Raw genomic sequence first — 24740 nt, 5'->3', positions numbered from 1 at the left:
CCAGAGAGCACACCAACACTACCAGGATACTACTCATTTCATACCTTCCAGCATCAGAACCTGGATCATACCACATAGGGCGGGGATGTATCCATATTCTTCAAGGATACCTACACCTCTCTCTACATCCTCTCTACAGGATATGTACTCATAGAATGTTGCACAGCAACGTTCTTCCCACTCCACATGGGTGGGGCCACAAAAGACCCTTGGCATTCATGCTCTATGAGCCTGACAAGTCTGATCTGCAAGGCAGTGGAGCCAATCATAATGGAAGTCAACAATAAAAACATTGGAAACCTTCACACAATTGAGCACACCAAGTTTGGCTTTGTCAAATGCAGATCACGCCTCCTGAACTGGATGGATTTCTTTGAGACAGTTACTCAGCCTACAGATGATTGAAAGAAGCTCCATACAGCCTACCTATACCTCGCTAAGGCCTTTGACACCATTCCCCAGTCAGGTATCATAGATGAACTCACCAACCTGGGCATGAATCCATACATCACAAGATGGATTGCAAACTGGCTCACAGATAGTTCCCACAAATTAAGAGTTGCTGGCTACATGTCAGACTCTACACCGGTAGCAACTGGTGTCCCCCAGGGTTCAGTCCTGGGGTCCTTCCTGTTTGGTATAGACTTCTCAAAAGTACATGCCAACACAGGAGGGTTGTGGTTGACTAACATTGCTGGGAACTGTAAAGTGTTTGCCATAATAGATTCCCCGGATGACACAAATATTCTCTAGAAGGAGCTCCATGAGACAGATGTGTGGTGTCAGAATCATGGCCTCAACCTCAATGTGAAACAATGCATAGTAATCCCCTTTGAGGAAAACAAAGTACCCACAAACTAGCACATAGGTGTTACCCCCTAAAAACTGACAAGGTAATAAGGGATCTGGAGACACATGTAGATAGTCATCTTTCCTTTGACAACCATTTTGCCAAAGTGATTAGGAAATCCTATGTGGCCCACCTAATCAACAAAGGGTTTGAATCAGGATCAAAAGAGGTAGTGGTGGCCCTCTACTCTTAAGTCATCAGACCCATCATTGAGTACAATGCACCATTTTGGATGTACTCGACTAAGCATATCCAGCAGCTGGAGAGCCCACATAGGTACCTCACCAAGAGGATTACTGGCCTCAAACAGTTGTGTTATGCAACACAACTGGTAAAACTAAATCTGTTCTCTGTTGTGTACCGCCTACTCAGAGGCACACTCTGCCTAACATACAGAGCCATATCCAACACATAACTGTTGAACATGCTCCATCTACAGATAACAAAATTGAGTCACACTACACACTCCAGGGATATGAACCTCATCACAACAATGAATACAACATGCTGGTGGGATAGAGTACCATCCCAGACACTTGCCTTACTGTGGAACAGAGTCCCAATGTACATCAGACAGAACCCCTCACTGACACTCTTCAATAGGAACCTTGATGAGTGGATGGGAAACAGACAATTCACACCAGGCATCACATCAGCAGCCCCACTAGAAAGGGGCTTAGGGTACTAACTATTAGAACTAGGGCTTAGGAGACTACCCATTGGGGTGGTGAAAGCTGCACTACTTGCCTAGGCTAATATATGCCTTCGTGAAGATAGTCTACTACATACCTATGAACCTATGTGACAGGTACATGTCTACAGATAGTAGATGTGTACTTCATTGTACAGTCATGTTGTACAGCAGGCACATGCACCACATACACTGTAATGCTTACAGATACTGGTGGCTATTATGTACAGTGGGTGAGATGTGCACCTCATGTCTTTTGTGCCATTGGGATGTGTGCTGGGTGGGACAGTCCTGGATGGCTCCCTGTCATGGTCACTCTCTTACACACATCTCTGCCCATCCATCTTTAGCTTATTATACTGTGTTCCCCTTACATATATATAGGTACATAGGTAGGTAATAGGCTATCTGCCTGAAGGCATATATTAGTATGGCCAGAGTGTGCAACTATCACCACACATGGGGTTAGTTCCCTAGACCTCTGTGTAGTAGAGCTGATGAAGTGATCCATGGTGTGACAGTTCAATTTCACATACACTCATCAAGGCTCCTCTGGAAGAGTGTCAGTGAGGGACTCAGCTTAATGTAGGTTGGGAGCCTGTTCCAAAGCAAGGGAAATTCGTGAGTTAGTAATGTATCCCACCAACATGTTCTATTTATTGTTGTGATGATGATATCCCTAGAGCATGTGGGACAGTGAGCTTGGGTTTACTTCAGATAGAGCATGTACATCAGTACAGCATTGGACTTGGACCTGTCTGTTGGGCAGAGATCGCCTGAGTAGACAGTATGCAACAGAGTACAGATTGAGTTAACTTCAGTCATGTTGCATGGGGCAACTGTTTGAGGCCAGCAATACTCTTGTTGAGGTACTTCAGTGGTCTTTCCAGCTGCTGACGGTGTCTAGTCAGATTCATCGCAAGTGGGCAGTGATACTCTCTGATCGGTTTGATGACTGATGAGTAGAGGGAACCTCCTTTGACCTACATGCAAAGACCTTGGCAATTTGTGGGAACACATAGCATGATTTTTTAACCACTTTGTGAATGTGTTTCTGGAAGTAGAGATGACTATCCACATGTATTCATAGATCCCTTATTATTATCTCCATATTAAGGGTGTTGGCACCTATGTGGTATTTGTATGACTGTAGCTCGAGGCCATCATTTTGACACCACATCTGTCTGACTGAGACCCTTTTTAAGGATGTCTCTGTTGTCCCAAACATCGATTATGACATTTTTGCTGTCATCCTCAAACTTTGCTAACCATAGCCCTTGTGTGTTTGACTGTATTTCTGAAAAGTATACACCAGACAGGAGGGGTCCCAGTACTGAGCCATGGGGGACAGCAGTTGTTACCAGCTTACAGTCCATCAGGGAGACTACAGTTCTTACCTTGTGGGATCTATCTATGCCCCAGTTGGCAATCCATCAGATGACATATGTGTTTATGCACAGGTTGTTGATTTTGTGGATATGACATGTGTGTGGGATGTTGGAAAAGGTCTTTTCAAGGTTTATGTAGGCCGTGTGGAGCTCATTTCATTGATGTATGTCCTGGGTGACTGCCTTGAAAACTGTCTAGCAGGTTTAGGGACCATGCTTTGCCCCTGACCAAACCCAAATGGGTAGGGTTGGGTGTTTGTAGGCTCCCAATAGCTCTGTTTATGAGTTCCATAATGATGGACTCCATGGTCTTGCAGATCAGGCTTATTAGGCTTGTAAGACAATAGTTCCCATGGTCTGTTGTGCACCAACACTTGTGGGGTGTGCCAAACATTGCTGTAACCCATTCAACAGTTTCATATCCTGTACAGAGGGTGAGTCTCAACAGACTGTTCAGGTGTAGGGTCTGTTGGTTTTGGAGTTCACATATGACACAGCCAGGGACACCATGTCATCCCATAGACACCGTGTTTTTAGGTTTGGATAGAGCTGTTTAACCATTGTATATATGATTTCTGGCTTTTCACAATCTCCAGGTACGGTAATGGGCCCTTTTGTCAGTGAGAGGGGGGTAAATATGTATGAACCTGTCTGACAAGATGTTGGCAATGTCAGTCATGTACATGTATTAATTTACACTTTGCACTGACTCAGAACATATATGAGTTTACAATGATATTTATGACATAGCTAAAGAAAGCTTCATGGTTCTCTAGGGACTCTTTGGCAATATTTTTGCCAGAACATGGCTTGGATAATGTTAGGAGTACTCATTGTTTCTTTATGATACTGATCGGAGATTTATTGATCTTCTTTGGATTTTCACTTTCTTTGAACAACTTAAGTACTTGTATTACATAGTTTGATTATGACAGGGGTCCAATATATTATATGGGTCTGTTTTCATATCACTGTGTGTGCAAGGCAGGATTGGTGAATAGTGACATGTGTCTGGAGTAAGAATTGCAACTGCCAGATATGTGTGGACCACTGCTGTACTCAGACATGGCCTAAGTGTGTGAGCATGCTCAGTATGACCTTTCAGTATGTTGTTGACTGAAATTTGCTTTGTTTGTTTGTGTGTGAGCATGCCCAGTATGACCTTTCAGTATGTTGTTGACTGACATTTGCTTCATTTGTTTGTGTGTGAGCATGCCCAGTATGACCTTTCAGTATGTTGTTGACTGACATTTGCTAAATTTGTTTGTGTGTGTGAGCATGCCCACTATGGGCATATATATACTATATATGTGTGTGGAAATTCAAGTTGGTTTTTACTTCAGGGCTCATCTTTGTGTTGTACATCGACAGGAAGCACGCTGTGCCTGCAGGGCTTCCATGAGTCAATTTGCATAGACTTATCAACATTTCTACATACAGGGGGGACAGCTATTATTTGTACATTTCTACCCAGGGGGCACACCTGATTGTTACTGTGGGTGTACATAGGATGAGGGGTACACCTGACACTTATACACATTTGCTAGGCCTGCACTGCTATGTCAGGTACTCCATTTTAGTCTGTACTGTTGCCTATCATACTGGCTTGAGGCATACCACTGTACTACAGACCTTAGCTTCCAATTACACTCATATTAGTTTGTGACTTCATAGCCTACCCATCCCACATCACACTGCCTGGCCTGCTGTTATCTGTCTACATAGGCCTGATACAGCATTTGTTTGTGTTTGCATTTGTCTACAATTGTCCTGCTAGCTGTGACTGTTAGGTATGTGACCCCCCCCCAACTGGTATGTGTGAGTGACTTAAGTTGTGTCTGTGCCAGTGAAATGCTGTCAAGGCTTAGTGGTTCAGTACTGTGACTATAGTGCACAGTATCATGAGTTTAAGCCCTGTCACTGCTTTTTATTTTCCTGCTGAGCAGACCTGACTGGTTAAGGAACAGTAAAGCAGGTGTGAGCGTGTTTACCCGACTTTGCTCGTCTTTGCCCAACATTGCCCAACTTTGCCTGACGTTGCCCGACATTGCGCTGATTAGCGCGGCATGCAGCTATGCCCAATTGTATTTAAATATGCCCAATACTGGTAAAATGTGCTTAGCAGTACTTTATATTGCTTAAAATAGGGTGCTCATGCTTCAGGTGGTGTTGCAGGGCTGCCTATGTCGGATGCACATAGTACACTCCCTATACATGTTTGAAAACAGGTAGTGTCAAGTTAGGCATTCCTTTTACTGTATGTGCGAGTCAGAGAGAGGTGTCATTTCCAGGGTTCCTACTGAGTCAGTGTATGTGCTATGCTTTGCCTCTTTGCCAAGGCCAGAGCATACTGGGCACGCCTGCTTCTGCCTACTGGGGCAGGCTCAGGTTGTTCCTCCTCTGAGTCACGCTGTGCCTGTGCAGGCCTTGGCAATGGTTGGGGGCTGTTTGGCCCTGCCCCATGCTGTTCCTGCTGCAGCTGTTTCCAAAGGATCATATTGTGTAGCATGGCACTTACCATAACAATTTGAGTACATGTAGTTGGTGAGCACTGCAAGGCTCCACCAGATGTGTCCAGGCACCGGAACCGTGACTTGAGCATCCCAAACACATGCTCAATTATGTTTCTTGTTTGTGCATGTGCCTCATTATGGAGTTCTTGTTCAGGTGTGTGTGCATTTCTGATGGGTGTCATCAGCCACGGCTCAAGTGAATATTCAGCATCCCCCACTAGGTGACCATCAGGGATGTCCCCATTGACAAATCTCTGGTACAGTTGCGTCAGATGCCAGATGCGGGAATCGTGATAGCTTCCAGCAGCCAGCACACATATTCATTATTATGCCCTGGGCATCACACACAACCTGGCAGTTGATGGAGGGGAAGCCCTTGCGGTTGATGTAGACCCTACCCCGCTCACCGGGTGATGCTTTGAGGCATATGTGCGTGCAGTCTATTGCACCCACTACCTCAGTGTATTCTGCTATTTGGTGGAAAAGGCGCATATTGCTGGCCAATGCCTCATGGGAATTGGGGAAATATACGTGGTCACAGACATGTGCTGACATGGCATCCAGGAACTAGTGGAGTGCCGTGGATGCTGATGCCTGTGAAATCCCCATCGTATCACCAGTTGGTCTCTGGAAAGTACCTGTAGCTAGTATTCTTATGCCACCACATACCTTGGTATCCACTGGGATGGGTTCCCCTCTGTTGGTTCTGTGTGTGAGGCGTGACCGGCACAGCTCAACAATTTGCTGTAGGAGGTCTCTGTCCACCCTATAGCACTCTACTATCTCCAGCTCATGTAGCCCCTGGTAGGTTACCCTGGGTCTGTACACTCTTCTCTGTCTCCTCACTGTAGGTTGCTCAGCAGCATTCACAACATCACCACCCTCAGCACCTTGCACATGTTGGTTTATGATAGTAAGGGCAGCCCCTAACATTTTGTTTGGCTTAAGCTTTTTAAGCTTTCCCTGTTTGTATACTGCAGTGTTGCAGAGTTCTTGGGAAAAACAGGGAGGAATGCTGTTAGCAGAGTTTAAAGTGCTGGGCTGGGCTGGGCTAGTCTGCTGCCTGTGTAATTGGCTGATTCTGATATATTTCACCTGGTAGCTCTGCTAGTTCTCTTTGGTTAACTTCCTACTACTTCTTTTCCTTCCTTTTGCCTTTCTGTTTCCTCCCGGGGGGAAGCGCCACACAAACAAGCGCAAACGTGGGCATATGCACACACATGCTGTGTGCATGTTTGCAAGGAGTTTCCTATCTTTTAACACTGTGCATCTTTGGTTTGAGGTTTTCAAATAGGACAACTGTAGGCATGCCTCTTGCAATCCTGAGCAACTCAAAGCAAACATAAGCCACTGTGCTCCAATTAGCTTACAGCCTGTCTGACATACCCCCTCATGATGTCACCTATATTCTACTCTACTACTCACCTACTCCTACTGTTACACTCTTGGGACATGGCTCACATGCTAGGGAAAATTGGGATTCACTATCCTTATCCTCATTTGCATAGGATTGCCTACTAATGCATGGTTACATCTCTGACACTGAGCTTCCTCCCCTTAGCAACCACTACTCAGTGGCCTTGTTGTCTTCAGCCTGCCATTCACCTGCATGGCAGAATAAGCTTTTTAGTGAAAATGCTTATTTTTGGCTTTTTTTTAATTATTTTCTTGTTTTTATATGCGCCACACATTTGTGAGGTGCTGCGCTATGCTTGAACATCGGAGATCAGGGGAACAAAAAGTTAGATTTTTATATTTTTAAACATTTATAAATGCCAGTGGCCTTATATTTGGCCATTGGCATGCTTCCTCAACTATATGCATCCTTTATTTGGAGCTGTCATAGTTCCATTTAGTTATTTGCAGAACAGTACTCCGTTACCAGTGGAGTGCATTTATGCAGATAACCCTAATCTTCCATGGACAGGTAAGTATTTCCTGGATCACAAATTTACCTCATTTTTATAGCTTTCACCAGCAAATGAGGTAATTTGCATACCATGACGCTGTCCGTGCAAGAGTAGTTTTAGCAGCTCTCCTGCATGCCCCTGACGGCTGTTCCTGGATCGCATGACAGACATATTGCCTGTTTGACGTCTTGCACTACTCTACAACTCCATGCAAGCTTTTGTAAATCCGGCCCATTGTTAAAATTTAAAGCAAATACAGCAAAGGCAGATGTATTTTTGGTAGACTTATAGATATGACTCAGAGTTGTGTGGAAGAAATTAACTGAGAATACTCAGAGGTTGAGGATTCTGGACCATCAATTTTATGTCAGAGTTACGCAGACAGAGTTGATATACTTTTTTCATGTGATGGCACACAAAGCCAAATTGGCAACTTTTCTTTGATATTTAGGAAATATTGTTTGTCATTTTGTGGCCATACATTTGGGGTAAAAATAACCTATGAAGCTTCTTAAAACAAACAGAACAAAATTTAAGGAGGCTTTTGAATTCAGCAATGATAAAGAAATGGGCGTTTGACTTTGGTAAGGACTGGGTAGATGGAGGCACCTTGATGGAGTGAATTTGTATTGGGAACAGTTAGCATGTACTGATGGCTTGTTAACCTAGGATTAAAAAGGATATATGATTGGTTTAAATAGGGCCCAGAATATTGAATATCTGTGACTACTTACTGTAAAGAGGCAAACAGATACATAAAAAAGAGAGACATTAGTGGTATCCCTGTTTTTAGAAGCGACGGAAGATCAAGTCTCCATTAAAAAAGTGGTTCATACAGTACATAAGACATTGATTACTTTAAAAGATGTGGAAGATTGGATGAGAAAGGCTTAGCAAGGACTGACAGATGAAAAATAGTCAGGAAGGTATCCGAACAGTTATTCCCACCTCCTAAATAAGCACATGACTCTGGGAGGTTCTTCATGTTTGCGTGGGGACATCTTGTTTTTTTTTTTCTCACCAGCTAAGATTGATTGGATGTTTCATGAAATTGATTTTGTTTATTAGCAATATGATAGTGGAGGGTTGGACACATGGTTGCATATTTTCTGGTCTTATCTGGGTCTAATATTCCTCAGACAGGATAAGTAAGAGACACTTAACAACTTAACTGTAGGTGTTGAGTAAAACATAACATTGCACCACAACTGTGAATGATGAGTTATCTTGGTTTTCATGTTTCTTTTTATTTCATTTTAAAATTAATATGAAGCCAATTTTTAAAAAAATCATCTTTTTCAGTCCATCAGGAAGATAATTATTTGGTTAGAACAGTAACTTTTCTAGCTAAATACTTACCACACAGCCTCCCATTAAAGTCAGTTAGAAGTTATACTTTGAAGTTAGAAGTTATACTGTTTATTAGCATGACTTCTCACCTCTAACTTATAAACATGCAATCTGTTGCTCTTAACAACCAGTTACAGTGCATTTCCATCAGTTGCTAGTCATATGATCTGAGATTATCAAACACTCCAGGTGCTTGGATCTTCTAAAATTATTTCCCCTGCAGGTATGTATTTTGTTTTAATTTCTATACAGAAGCCACACAGATCTATGAATGATTCCCACAACATGATACACTTTTTGTACTCAATGGGATGGGGTAGCTTTTAGCAGCAACTTGAAATACATAAGAATTACTGTGTATTCAACATTTGTGACAGTCATACATAATAACTGATTGCCAGAAGGGACTGTCTGTTTTGGGAGGCAGCCTGCAGAAAAAAAGCAAAGGACAATTAGGCTGACCATAATAAAGTTTTTATTGCTGTGAATTGGGGGTGGGGAATGAGCATAGTGTGTGAAATGTGTAAGTTGAAATACATTAATGTGATCATTTGATCTTTCACTCTTTCTGTCAGGGAACCAGAGAGATCTATGAGCAGTGGTAACACTACACATTGCCCACAACACATTTGCATTCCTTTTATTTTTCTAACTTAATTTTAAAGCAATTGACAGGGAGGTGGAGTGTGCTGGAGCTGCAAGTGGAAATACATTACTATGGCTGCTGTTTCACCACATTTAGCAGGTTATTGCCAGGAGTGCTTGAGGAGATTATCTGAGGATGAAAGTAAACTGATCAATTCTTTAGCTTACGGGGTGGGGACAGTGTATAGTGCCTGAGAGCTATAGTGGAAATGTATTACTAGGATTATTTTTCTTTCTCTTTCATCACAACCTAGCATTAGTGAGGAGCTCAGAAGGCAGCTTTCTTTGGCAAAGAAGTTGGAATCAAGTGTGAAAACACAAAACAAGTTATATGAACTGTTCAACTGAAGGGCAGTGTTTCTGTCTATGAACAAGTTCAAATTTATTCCTAAGGCCATTATGGCTTTCACTTTCTTCATCATCATACATCAGGAACTTACACAGAATGTGGCTATCTCATTCTAGGTTGCAGGTTTTGTATGAAAGTTACCACCAGTAGTCTTTCATAACCATTCTGTTGCTCCATTTGTGCCATTCATTTCAAAATATATATGTAGATTTTGCATTTTTTATGTGATGACAAACTCATTATTTTATCTGAATAATATCATCAGTGTGGTGCTGTTAAATAAGAACCAAAAGCCGAGGTCTTCTGTCAGAAAAAGTGATATTTACTGTAATTTGTATATTATAACAAAATATGTCTTAAAGAACCACTAGTTGGTCTGTTCAGTTGTCTGTCCTACCCAAACCAGTGATGGTTTAAGACCAACTGAAAATGTCCCAAAGTGATAGCTAAACAGACTCTTAACTAAATTCAATAAACCTTATTGGATCCTTATTACTGAATCCTCTTCTCTGGAGTAAAAAAACAAACAGAGGCTGTTTTCTCCAATTTATTAATCTATAGATGACCACTTATGTAGGTCTTCCCAAGTTACACAGTTTGAATGGTACCTGGTACCTAGCAATAAAAAAAAATTCTGTAACCATATTACATATTACAGTTTATTTCTCAAACATTAAAATTTTGAGTAATAAAAATTTGTGATGAAAACAGTCTCTGTTCACCTTTTTTCTGCAGAAGAAGATTTGCATCTAAAACTTAATTAAGGTTCATTGACTTCATTTAAGACTCTATAGCTATTTCTTCAGGGCATGTATAGCAACATATGCATACTTTATGGTTTAGCAGGCATTCATATAGTTCACATTCTTTTGCCAAAGTAATCAAACAGTTATGAAGTTGTGGAAATGAAATAAAACTGGAATTACCCAGGGGTCTTATCATGGAAATTTCATAAGAATATAACAGAAATATATTGTCATTTGAAGCTAGAGTAGAGTTCATGTCAGAATGGACTTTAGGAATTGACAGAAAGCAACATTTTCAGGACAGTGAGCTAAAAATAGATCTGTAGCTAGATTTCTAAAGCATACTGTCAGAAAAAAAAGTCTAAAAAAAAAGAGCTGAGTGTTATGGATGCTTTACTCAATGATTGCAGAGTTTGAGGAGACACAATACAAGAGCAAACAGAGGACATTATCTGGTAAGCCAAAAAGCAGGAGAGACTTTAAGATCACTGCCTAGAGATGAAAAACACACGAGCACACACAAAATTATGAATACATTTTTTTCTTCATCATTGTTAACTGATAAGAAGGCACTGGATTTACTGAGTCACCTCATCTGCTCTGTATATATCATGGTATCAAATTTATGAGGCTGAACATTGCATGGTTTGTTTGCAAAAATATTCAATAAAGATTTGTTATAAAAACAAACCATTTACCATCCAATGATGTATTAAGAAACATATTTTATTTTATTTTTATTTATTATTTATTACATTTGTTAATTGGGTAATGTCTGACTGGGCCAGAAGCCCGTTTAAAGCAGAGTCCCAGGAGAAAAGCTTCACAACAGTAACAAATACTAACAATGCTAACAATAGTAATATATACAGATACAAATGTAGATGACAGAGTATCCAAATATACAGAGAAACATTAAGCTCTGAGACATTTGCAAATGCATGAACAGTTATGTGCATAGTATATATATGAATCCATGTATAACTGAGTAGCAGAAAAATAAGCAATACAGCATAGACGTGAAGATGGGAGAGGGAATGCTAAAAGCACTGGGAATCAGGGGTAGAGTTAGGAGGGGCAGAAAGGAGAGTTATAGTAAGGGAGCTGGGAAAGATGTAGCCTGGAGTATGGCAAGAGCACAGCCAAGGACTAGCTAGGTAGTCCTTTAGGAGTTGTTTGAACACATGCTAGTTAGGAGTTTTTTGTGATGGCCTGAGGAAGAGTGCTCCAGAATTTTTCTATTTTGTGAGAATAGAGGGAGTCACCATGATAGTTGTGGGAGTGGGTAACTTTTAGCATAAGTGTGTCAGAAGATCTGAGGATCTGAGATTAACACTTGGTTGAACTAGGATGGAAATAGCAGGGCAGTCTCTGGGTTGATGGACTATTTTGTGGGCCAAGGTAAGTTGATTGAGTGTTAAAAGGTTGGGGAGTTCTAGCCAGTTGAGATGTGAGAGAACTGGAGCAGTGGTGAGATCTGTGTGGATGATTAGTGGCATATTTGGCAATTTTGTTGTAACAGGATTCTAGGTTGTTGAGGTCAGTCTTTTGCAGGTTTGTGAATATGAGAGATCTGTATAGGAGGGTGGATAGCAGTTGTGACTGAGCAGTGACCAGCCTGGTGCATTGAGTTAAGAATGGTTTAGCCCTGTATAGGGTGCCAAGTTTGATGTGAACTTTTTTGATTGCCAGAGAAATATGTTTACCAAATTTTAGATTATCTATTTTGACACCTCAAAGTTTAGTCCGATTAGTGGGAAGTTTCTTGGTTCCATCTGAGTTGAGAATTGTAAGAGGGGACTGGCAAGGTTTGGATTTTTTGTTTCTAAAAACTATTAACTTAGTTTTGTTGGAGTTTAGTATGAGTTGGTGTTCAGAGAGGTATTTTTCAATGTCCTGAAAAAAAGTTTGCATTTTTATTTGAAGTTCTTGGGGTGAGGGGGCTGTGCAAATAAGTGTAGCATCATCAGCGTACTGTACTATGGAGGCTAGTTGAGTTGCAGAGCTGAGGTTGTTTGTAAATATGATGAAGAGGAGAGGACCAATTATGGAACCTTGGGGTACACCAACCGAGATGGGAAATAGGGGATAAAGAGGGATTTCCCATTTAGTAGCCTGTTGTCAATTGGAAAGATAACTATGGAACTAGGTTAGGGATGATGAACTGAGGCCATAGGATGAGAGTTTGTTTAGTAGTAGCTAGTAGGAAATGGTGTAAAAGGCTTTGGACATATCAAGAAAGATGGATGGAACAAGCTGGCCTTCATTCATGAGATGATGAATGGTGTCAGAAAACGTTAGTAAGGCAGTGCTGGTACTATGTTTAGGTCTAAAGCCATGTTGAGAACTGGAAAATAGGTTATTACTAAGGAAGAGATTAATGAGTTGGTTCTGGATGCATTTTTCTAAGATTTTTCAAGGGGGAAAAGGATGGCTATGGGATGGAAGTTAGTTCTTTAGAGGGTCCTCCTTTGTGGAGGGGAATGATGTGTGATATTTTCTAGAGAAGTGGGACGTATTATTCTGCAATAGAATGATTAATCAAAATAGATATGGCGTAGGCAATAGAAGGAGCAGCAATTTTTAGAAATTCATTTAGCAGTTTGTCATATGGCAGATGCAAGATGTTAAGATAAAACAGTGTTTCACTTTTCACATGAATTTGCACATTTTAAGTCTTTCTACTCACCAAGATGTTGGAAGTATTAAATGTATGTAAATGTGAATTTAGGCCATATTCTCCAAAAACATCAAAGACTGTATTCTAAAGAAATACATCACTAAGGTCCATTAACTGTCTAATGTCTAAGTCTAAAGAATGTCTAAGCTTCCACATGCTCATGTGATCAGACGTCAAGATATAATAATACAATTGTCTCATTATATCTGACATCTATACTGTTTACATTACCCTGTATTCACTTATTCCCATTTATAAATTTAAAGTTCTTTTACTATTTCTTGCACTCATGTAATCAGACCTGAGGCCATATGATCTGGACACTAAGGTAAGAGAGGTGCCAAGTTATTGCTTGACCATTACCTACTGATGATTTTAGACAGACAGAGAGAGTGACATATGGATAAGTATGGGAAAACTGAACATGTAATCAGTTTGATAACTCTTGCCTGATACTTCCATATGGGATGAGGACAGCCCCCATTTCAAAAAGTGTTCTCCTATATACCTGGGAAGGCCAGGGATGTGTAGTTTCCACCCCCAATCAGAGGCAATAAAATCCTGGATTTGGCCCTTAGCAATATGGGGAAGCTTTTCTCCCTCCAAATCATAACTTCTTTCTAGTCAAATCAATAACATTCACCTCAAGACTGAAGCAGGAAGCATCTTCCAATACCTCAGTATTCAAAGATTATGCCAAGGTTAATCTACTAAAACTGACCGATGAGCTGACTAAATTCAAAAGCCCCTTCCATGTTGATGACCCCTGTGTTTATGTGGAATCCTTTACATTAAATTATTTGTACATATAAATAATTGCTTAGAGGCATCTGTTCTCCTCAGAAGTCTATACAATGTCATATTGAAAAATATGCATGTATAGTGAAAAACCTAATATAAACAAGCTCTATAATAAAATAAAAAGACTCATTGCATGTAAAATAAATGTAACAATCAAGATGCCTGCAGCATTTTTGCTAAACTTTACAAGGAACTCCAGACCCTGAACAAATTAACCAAATCCAGATATGAGAGAGAAGGATAACCACAAAGCTTTCTTTAGCTTTGTTAAAATTGTCAGAAACAGGCCCAGTACTTCACAAAACTAATAGTAAAGGATATCAGATATTCAGACACAGAGGAAGTAGCCAGTCTACTAGCAGAAAACTTTAGTTCAAACTTCATGACACTTCTTTATTCCCAGGTCACATACCTGCAGCATCAACCCCCCCCCTCATATCTCCCAAGAACAAGTCCTCAATGTGCTAGCTAAGGCCAGGAACACTACCTCTATGAGGTCAGATAACATACCAAGATGCTTACTGGATTTCATTACTGTGACTTTAAGGTTCTACATTTTACAATGTATCAGTTCCTTGTTTGGGCTTTATCCAATAGGTAGTGTTATTTTTTTACCAGATGAAATCTGATTGGTTAATGAGGTTTTAAAAGGAACTTGGAGCTTCGCTGTTTCAAACTCTGATGAAGTCCCATTTGTAATGGAGGAAAGCACTCAGTTTTATTTTGTTATTTTGTGTTTTTTTAAATAAAGTACATATTTTAAACAGATGAGCTGTTTTATTTTATTGTACCATCGCAGAGTGGCTCTCATTCTTAGTGTCCTAGCTGGAATTTTTGAGTTGGTTATCACTGCATACATATCTGCTGACCTCACAAGACCCAAATGTAATGAAAGTCTTGAAACATGAGGAGAATAAGTCTAAAATGACTTCCCTGCTTAGTTTAGTAGAAGCATATCAGCATCAAGCAGGAATGTAAATCAAATTAAAAGTAGATAAAAATCAGTCAGCAACTGAATGTGCCAAGAAAGAAAAGAAAGAATATAAGGTGAAGGATCAGATGAGAAGGAAGAAATTTGGAAAATGCATTAATGTAGTTGTAAGTATAAAAAACTCTTGGAACAACCTCATGTTGATCGGTAATGAACACAGGAATGGTTAAGGAGAGTTGAATTTAAACCAAAAGACGAAAGGTTAATATTGGTAGCCCAAGATAGTGAACTATGTACATATTGTTTTATAAGGTCTAATGAGCATGTGGGAGAAACAGGCAAATATAGGTTGTGTAAAACAGAATAGGAAACAGTCACACATCTTGTTGCTGATTGTGATATACTAATGGCAGAAGGACTGTATACTGAAGGGCATAATAATGTGGCAAGACTGTCGCACTGGGGATTCTGCAAACATTATGGTATTGAAGTGGCTGAAAAACACTGGAAACATGATCCACAAAGCATTATAGAAAATGATGAAGTTTATATCACATGGGATCACCCTTTACCAACAGTTCAAAAAATAGAAGTGAGAAAACCAGATATAGTAGTTCATGAAGAGAGGACAAAAGTAGCATTCATCAGTGAAATTGCTAAAGCCAATGACTACAGTGTCTTACATAAAGAGAGACACAAAGTCATAAAATACCAGGACTTACAGGCAGAAACAAGGGCAATGTGGAAGAAGGATACCCAGATAGTTCCAGCAATAGTAGGAGCAATGGGTCTTATAAAAAAGACTTTACAGTCATACTTACATATGTTACCAATGCATGTGAGTTGCAGAAGGAGTCATTACTGGGCACATTGTGGATGCTGCAAAGAGCACTACTGGCTAACATCAAAGATTTAAACAATACTATTTTCATGAACTTTAATCATGTTTGACTTAGGAATGGGGTCTATTCTCATCATAGTATTAGAAACCGAAAAAGACTTGGAGAAATTAAAAGCGAGAAGTGTCTGGGGTCTTGCTCACAAGAGAAAGCTGAAGGTATTATACACTGACCAGCTGATGGGTGTAGCAGTGACAGTAGTGCTGGCATTGCACAAGACTGTGATAGAAATGTGAGAACTGATTCATCATAAGACAAAACACTTGATTTACTGGTTAGTCGATGTCTCTTCCAACCACAGTCATGAGCATCAGTTAGTCACTGAAAACATAAAATCACAGATTCAAGTGAGGTTTCATTGCAAAAGAGATAGAGCTCACTTTCACTGAGAAGGTGAGAAACATGAAGTCTTAACAGAATATCAGAGTACAACTGCTGCTACTTCAGGCTGAAAAGATTCATTTCAGGTGTTTGGGCACCTACACCTCTCATATGACATAGACCTCACTGGATGAAGACCCAGGAAATGCTAGAGAAATTATATCTCTATTTGCCTATGTCTGTAGGGGTATTAGATAGGCTATACTTAAGACAGTTGGTGGAGACAGAGAGAGAGAGAAAAGTGTAGCTTGCTATAACTGCAACCCCCGTCCCCAGACACAAGTAGAGGACGAATGAAGTCATAAATTCAGTTGTCTCTAGCTGAAGCATCATTTTGTGTTATTGGTATGACTGACAACAGTTTCTAAGGTCTTCTTCTTCTTCTTGTTCTTTCAGCTTTTCCTGGTTAGGGGTTGCCACAGCGGATCACCTGTTTCCATTTCTTCCTGTCCTCTGCATCTTACTCTGTCACACCAACCACCTGCATGTCCTGTCTAACCACATCCATAAACCTTATCTTAGGCCTTCATCTTTTCCTCTTACCTGGCAGCTTCATCCTTAGCATCCTTTTCCCAATATACCCAGCATCCCTCCTCAGCACATGTCCAATCCAACACAATCTCACCTCTCTGTCTTTGTCTCCAAACTGTCCAATGTGGACTGACCCCCTAATATACTTATTCCTAATCCTGTCTACCCTCATCATACCCAGTGCAAATCTTAACATCTTTAACTCTGCCACATCCAGCTCTGACTCCTGCCTTTTTGTCAATGCCACTGTCTCCAACCCATATAACATAGCTGGTCTCACTACCCTTTTGCAGACCTTCCCTTTCACTCTTACTGGTACTCCTCTGTCACAAATCACTCCTGACAGTCTTCTCCACCCACTCCACCCTGCCTGTACTCTCTTCTTCGCCTCTCTTCCACACTCGCCATTACTCTGAACTGTTGATCCCAAGTATTTAAACTCATTCACCTTTGCCAACTCTACTCCCTGCATCCTCACCATTCCTCTACCCTCCCTTTCATTCACATGCATATATTCCATCTTAGTCCAGCTGACCTTCATTCCTCTCCTCTCTAGAGCATATCTCCACCTCTCCAGGGTCTCCTCAACCTGTTCCCTACTGTCACTACATATCACAATGTCATCTGCAAACATCATAGTCCACAGGGACTCCTGTCTGATCTCATCTGTCAACCTGTCCATCACCAGTGCAAATAAGAAAGGGCTCAGAGCTGATCCTTGATGTAACCCTACCTCCACCTTAAATACATCTGTCACTCTCATTGCAGATCTCACCACTGTCACACTACCCTTGTACATATCCTGTACCACTCTTACATACTTCTCTGCCACTCCCGACTTCCTCATCCAGTACCACAAATCCTCTCTAGGCACCCTGTCAAACAGTTTCTAAGGTAATGAGATGAAAACCTCTCATACTTGTATTCTCTTTGTATCTTCATTTACTACCATTCAAATACAGAAGTCAGTGATCCATTGTAAACCAGTGTGATATCACCTCCATAATTAAGAATACATCTTTAACTTTCTCCTTCTTTCTTTGTTTTCTTACTGTTTCATATCATATAGTTGCTTAATAAAGATTGCCAGTTTTTTAAGCGTTTGCCTTAAGAAAGTTTTCAAATAGCTAAATAATATTCCAGTTTGCTGGAAATGTAAGAGCTGTAGAGTGGAAATAATACTTAGGCTACTAGGGGATAATGACTCTAATCATACATCCCATTGTTTTAGAAACTTCCCTGTAAGCCTGATCTGTGCAATAAATGCAAGATAGATTACTTCTAATCCATATCCCTTAAATGGAATTCTATCCTAAACAAATGATCCTTTCACTTAGTAAAATCTAGAATATGTCACATTTGCCTAATATTAACATCTGTTTTATTCATATTTAAGAATGGTGTCTGTCTGCTGACTTTGAAATGTTAGAATGTTTTTTTTTTTTTCAAACTGATTTTGGCAGCCTTTAGTAATAATAATTATAAAGCTTAATTTATGTTGCCAGTGTTTTTTGACAGTATGCATTCCTTGATGAAATAATGCCCTCTAAATACAGTAAAAGTAGAATACTGTCCTGAAACTGATTAATTTGACTCTCCAAAGTTTACCTTGCAGAAATTACTCCCATGTTACTTTTATTTTATTGTATTTATTTGTTAACTGGACATACATGTCCCTTTTCAGAGATGAGTGGCAGATAGTGTCTGAGTAAGTGATTTATTAAGCGCCACGCAGTTTGCAAGTGGAAACTGAAGAAATCAAACTCTGGAGTACTCATTAGTGAGATCACAGCCTTAACCCCCTGAACTAGACAGACAGACATAGCATTATTCTCTAAGTCCGTTACTCATCTCCTTATCTGCTGTGCATGGAATGATAATTTCTCCTTAAGTTTCTGAAACACTGTATTTGATTCACTGCGTCAGAGCTCTAGGAGTATTCCAAGTATGCTACGTCCATCTGACTTCCTGTAGTCAGTCATAAAGAAATGAATTGCAAGTCTCATAATCTCTTTTCTAATATGTATGATACTAGCAGGACTGTGATAAATTTTCTTAATTTGCTCACATTACTCAAGACAAATCTTTAAACGTTTGCACTTTCTCTCAGTTTGCCCACAATTAACATATCATTATCTCTACTGGGACTGAGTTTTAATTTTTTGCTGTTATATAAACATTCTTAAATCTTCCATAGTTTATGTGATCAGAGGAAATCAAGCAGTGTGTCTAGTTATATGTTTAAAACAAACTTTAATTTATTATATCATCATCACATAAGTGCACACACATGCAATACAGTCTTATGATGAAATAAAATTGTAAAGTAATCACAGATTATTAAATGGTACACTATCTTGTGAGAAACAGAAAACATTGTCCCTTTCATCTGGCTGTATTTCACCTTTATTATATCTTGAAAATGCCAAGTAAAACTATACCAAATTATTCTATCGTAAATAAGAGACTGAACCCTTTAACAGTGAAAATAAAGCTTCAGGGACAGTATACCATCATTTCTAGAAATGAGTTAAATATAGCATACAAGAAAATAGACCTGATTATAGAAGACAACTTACTGCAAGGTTTAATTGATGACAAACTATACACATTTTTTAAGGTAGAAAAACCTTTTCTGTCCACCATGGTTGGTATCCCCAAGATACACAAAGACATAGAAGATCCACCACTAAGACCTATTGTGACATCGGATGGTTCAAAAACTCAATCCTTAGCCATTTATGTTGATACAAAACTGAAGCCCTTTCAAAAGTTATACCCACATATTTTAATTGATTCATGGGATTTATTAAATAAAATTAATCAACTGCAATACCAACCCCATTACTCATTTTTAACCATGGATGTAAAAGATTTATTTTCTGTGATTCCGCACAACGTAGGTCTAGAGTGGTTCCAGTGTATGCTAACTGAATTTAAATTTCTGAATGGCAGTGAGTTTAGACTAGTACTAGAGAACATTGAGGTGGTTTTGAAAAATAATTTTATCTATTTTCAGGGAGACATCTTTCAACAGTTGGATGGTGTAGCGATGGGGGCAGCTTGTGCCCCCATTTTCGCAAATATAGTTATGTTATATTGGGAGTCACATTTTGTTTTTAACTCTCCATTTATGGACAACATAGTAAAATATTTCCGTTTCCTGGACGACATACTGATAGTGTGGATGGGTTCACAGGATGACGTTCTTAAGGTTATGGAACATTTTAACAATTCTACCCAGTTTCTCAAATTTACACATGAATTCAACATGGAAGAGATTAATTATTTAGACGTAACCATTCTAAAAGATAATTTAAACAAAAAATATGTATCTAGAATTTTTAGAAAGGCTTGCTTCTCTAATTCCTATTTACACTATTACAGTAATCATCCCCCACTACAGAAGAAAAATATTTATAAAAGGACAAATGGTCAGGTTGGCCAGAATGACATCTAAATATGTTGATTTCATCAATTAAATGGATTATGTGCATAAATTGTTTTTGGAGAGAGGCTACCCAGAATCAGTTATTAGTCATCTCAAGGAAGAGGTAATTAAGGGGTGGGGGACTAGATACATACCCCTATTAAATACAGAGTGTAATACAGTGAACATTATTACATGTGACAACACTGCTGAGTTTATAAGTAGTGAAATTTATAACCAAACTAAAAATTACAATACCCCCTTTTTTGTTATGACATATAATTCCAATACTAATTTAATAAGAAGAACTATTAACAAAACATGGGACATCTTCAAGAGTATGCCTAATAGGTTAGAAGTATTTAATAGGCATTTGTGTTATAGTTTTAGAAGGGGTCCCAACCTTAAAAATATTTTTGAAAAAACTACACAGGAGAATGATGAAAAGAAAAAAGGAACCTTCCGGTGTGGAAGATGTTCCCAGTGTACATTTATAGCGAATATGGGGGAATTGTCAATACCTACTATTTCAATTACTTTTAAGAGTAAACAACATTATACTTTTTATACAAGAGGGATTGTATATCTAGTTTACTGTACTTTCTGTTGGGCTTACTATGTAAGGAAGACAGAAAGACATTTACGTCAAAGGATATATGAACATATGTACGACGTTAATAGGAAAAGGTAAACAAATGCACTTTATAGACACACATTGTCATGTACTGAAGCTAATTACAAATTTTGGATCTTGGAAATGTTACCTAGGGATAGTAGAGGGGGAGATTGGGAAAACCAGTTATGTTATATAGAATTAATCTGGCAATTGCAGCTGGATTCTAACACACCCCCTGGGATGAATGATTATGTGTCACTTATACCAGCCCTAAGGTTAAGGGCCAACAAGGTAAAAGTTAATACAAGAAAATCAAAGAATAAATAGCAAAAATGTACAACTAACTTATACATCACACACATTTTCTTTATATATATTTTAAGTCATGTCATATTATACTAAAAGTGTATTTACATTTTGTCCTGTAGTCTTTATTTTACTTTTTTATTTTATTTCATTTTTCTAACCACAGTGATTACTGATCTGAATGTTTTCAATTGATTTTAACTGAGTTGAATTGTAACTAATTAGTACTAAACAGTATAAAAGATGTTAGTAGACAAGCACTATTCATTCTGATGAAGTTTCCGGTATTTGGAAATGAAAGCGCTTAATCTGTCTTTGCGTTGTTTTTAAGAATAAACTACTACAATTATTATTACAAGGTCGTGGACTGTATAGTTTTTACGGAGACTACTCCTATACACAAGGGTTGTGGGACTGCCTTTATTGGAATCCTGTTATAGTGGAGAATTTTTGGTGTTACTAGAATTCAGAGTATGCTATGTCCATCTGACTTCCTGTAGTCAGTCATAAAGAAATTAATTGCAAGTCTCATAATCTCTTTTCTAATATGTATGATACTAGCAGGCTGTGATAAAGTTTCTTAATTTGCTCACATTACTCAAGACAAATCTTTAAACGTTTGCACTTTCTCTCAGTTTGCCCACAATTAACATATCATTATCACTGCTGGGACTGAGTTTTAATTTTTTGCTGTTATATAAACATTCTTAAATCTTCCATAGTTTATGTGATCAGAGGAAATCAAGCAGTCTGTCTAGTTATATGTTTAAAACAAACTTTAATGTATTATATCATCATCACATAAGTGCACACACATGCAATACAGTCTTATGATGAAATAAAATTGTAAAGTAATCACAGATTATTAAATGGTACACTATCTTGTGAGAAACAGAAAACATTGTCCCTTTAATCTGGCTGTATTTCACCTTTATTATATCTTGAAAATGCCAAGTAAAACTATACCAAATTATTCTTTCATAAATGAGAGACTGAACCCTTTAACAGTGAAAATAAAGCTTCAAACAATTGTTGAAAGAAAGAAAAAAAAAAGTAGAACTTTTAAGCAAGGTAGAATTTACAGCAGTCATTCAAAATCTTAAAGTGCAAATCGTACAGATTTACATAAGATACAATGTTATAACCATTCGGAAAGCAAGTGCCCAATCAAGCATAACAGGAGGACATGTTTCTGTGATGACCTTCGCCTGTACTCTTTTATTTTTCTAGGCCACCAATCCACAATCCAACTCAACTAGAACTTCTCAGTGATCACACTTTAGATGAAAAAGAAGTTCTACTTTGTTATCTAAGGGAGCCCATGACACATTTTGGAACAAATCAACAGTAATCCTTCAAAAGTACATTTATAAGGATTTCTTATAAGTATGCCAAGTAACTATTTAAAAAGGTCTATTTCAGTTGGTCTGCAAAGTAAATTGTTGACACCAACAAGGTCAAGACCACATGATTGACAATTTAGTTCATCAATCATTTTGACTGAGATCATGGTACAGTGGGGATTAGGGAATGTGCCCTTTTCCCCAGTGTAGTGCACTTTTAGATTTGATGTATATAACTACCGGGGGTGTGAGTGGCTCAGACACCCACATTGGGATTGTAGGGAGGATTGCTTCCCTGCAAAACTTTGTTTTATTTTGCTTGCTGGTTTTATATAGGCCATTCAAGTAGATCAACAAACTAAATTGCCAATCAATTGGTCCCAATCATGTTGGTGTAGAGAATTTAGTCCGTTGACCAGCTTGAAATAGATCTATTTAAAAACATGCTTATGAAAATAGTTCTTCATCCTTTTTACCCCAGAACTTCCCCCTGTACTACTAATGGAAAGAGGCAGTTTCTAAATGCTTTATCCAATGCATGGGTCCCCAGCAAATTATCTATGGTATGATCCCAGTTATTCTTATTAGGGGTAATATACTATTATTGACCATGGGAAGCCTAAGAACAATCTCTGCCCAAATGGGATAGGATAATTCAAGTAGAAAAAGGGAAACTGGCTAGACTTAAAATGGCCCTCAATGGCAGCTAGCCTAGTACTTACCTTAGAACCTATCACAGCTGTATGTTTATCATGTTGCTCACTGAAGAAGCAGCCTTAGCTATATGAGTTATATCCTGCCTAGGATATAATAGCCGGCCAGCTTCCAAAGCTTCAGGTCATCTTCCATATGCCCAAACCTTTAATCAACTGAAGTTGAGTTGAGTAAAAGAACAGATTTGAGTGCCAAGCCCTTCAGAGCTTTACTGCCATTGAAGAGAGTATGCATCTGTGGGCTTTCATGAATCTAGAGTCAGCATGTGCTGTTACTTTGCTAGGCAGATAAGTTCCCTTTGTGGAAAAACACTTCCACATTAAACATTTGTAGTTTTAGTGTGCTTTTCTGTTTAGGAAAGTTTGTTTTAAGCCAGGAGTTTATGCTTTAACAGACTGTCTCGAGACTTGACTTTACTTTTAAACAAGATCACACTTTTTTCCTGTCAGTTTAAAAATTGTTTAAAGTAGCTGAAGAATATTTTGTTGTATGAAAACAATTGTGTTTGTTTTACTTTGGGGGCTGACAACGTGCTTTAAGAGCTTTTTACTGTGTTTTCTGTGAAAAAAGTGACTTTTAAAAACTTTACATTTTTATATGCCTATGCTGCTTGTTTTCCCCAGGAAAGAAACACCATTTTTTGGCATCACCATGAAACAAATTGCCAGTCCCATGGTCAGTTCTTCTTCCAGCCACTAAACAAAAAAGTTAAGCAAATAGTCTTTGCCACCACAGCAACCTAGCAATTTACTTCAGCCATATGTAACCAGCAACTGGTTCTTCAAACTATTTATCTTTTACCCCAGAGCCCTCTGGTGTAGCACCTACAGCCACTAAGGACCTGGTGTTAGCCACATCCTCAGTGGCTACTTTGGTCCTGTCAATGGGCAAGGGAATGATACTCTTGTTGGTCCTGGGAGAGGGAACAGGGAAGATTTTCCTGTTTGATCAGAATGTTGTACCCATACCTGGGGAAGCTGCTATTGCTGTTAATAATACTGCTGGCTCCATTTTCCTTTCAAAGAGAAACAGAAAAATAAATGCATATCTACTCCTCCTCAAAATTTCTTAGGAGTTATTTACTAGGTCTGGTATGGGGTTTAATTCAGGATATTAATCCCTCTTATAATGTGATTTCCAGTAAAAGAAAGAATGATGCCTCTTTTCCTGAAGAGATTCAGGAATCTGAATTTGTCCTGGAATATGAAGGGCCAGATACAGGATTTTTTCCTCAGTTTTTTTATTCAGACTCAGAGGAGAGCTCAGTTTCTGATTTTCTCAGTGGGAGGTTATCTTTCTCTGAGTCTGTTTCCAGAATGTCCCAGTGTTTTCAAAAGGACAACACTGAGGTTTCTCACTCCACCAGAAAATTCTTTGAGCTGTTACAAAAGGAATTTCCATAACCTTCTCCCATTCCTCCAGTTCATTCTCACCTTTGGAGGATCTGTGTCATTGCTGGCAATTTTCCTGATAGTCACCCTGCTACCACTGAAAAGGCAGATAGAATATGTAAAGTTTTTTAATCTTATAAGTTTTTCTACACTCATCCCAAGCCTGACCCTGCAGTTATAGGTTTAGTTAATACTTCCTCTGCTAAACATTTGGTTGATTTCAATCCTACTCTTTCTGACAAGGAGTAGAATATTGCTGATAAGTAAGGGGAAAA

The sequence above is a fragment of the Protopterus annectens genome, chromosome 7.part0 (assembly GCF_019279795.1).
Source record: "Protopterus annectens isolate FY-2018-M chromosome 7.part0, PAN1.0, whole genome shotgun sequence".
In the NCBI taxonomy this organism is placed as follows: domain Eukaryota; kingdom Metazoa; phylum Chordata; order Ceratodontiformes; family Protopteridae; genus Protopterus; species Protopterus annectens.
Note: the sequence above shows the minus strand (reverse complement) of the source record.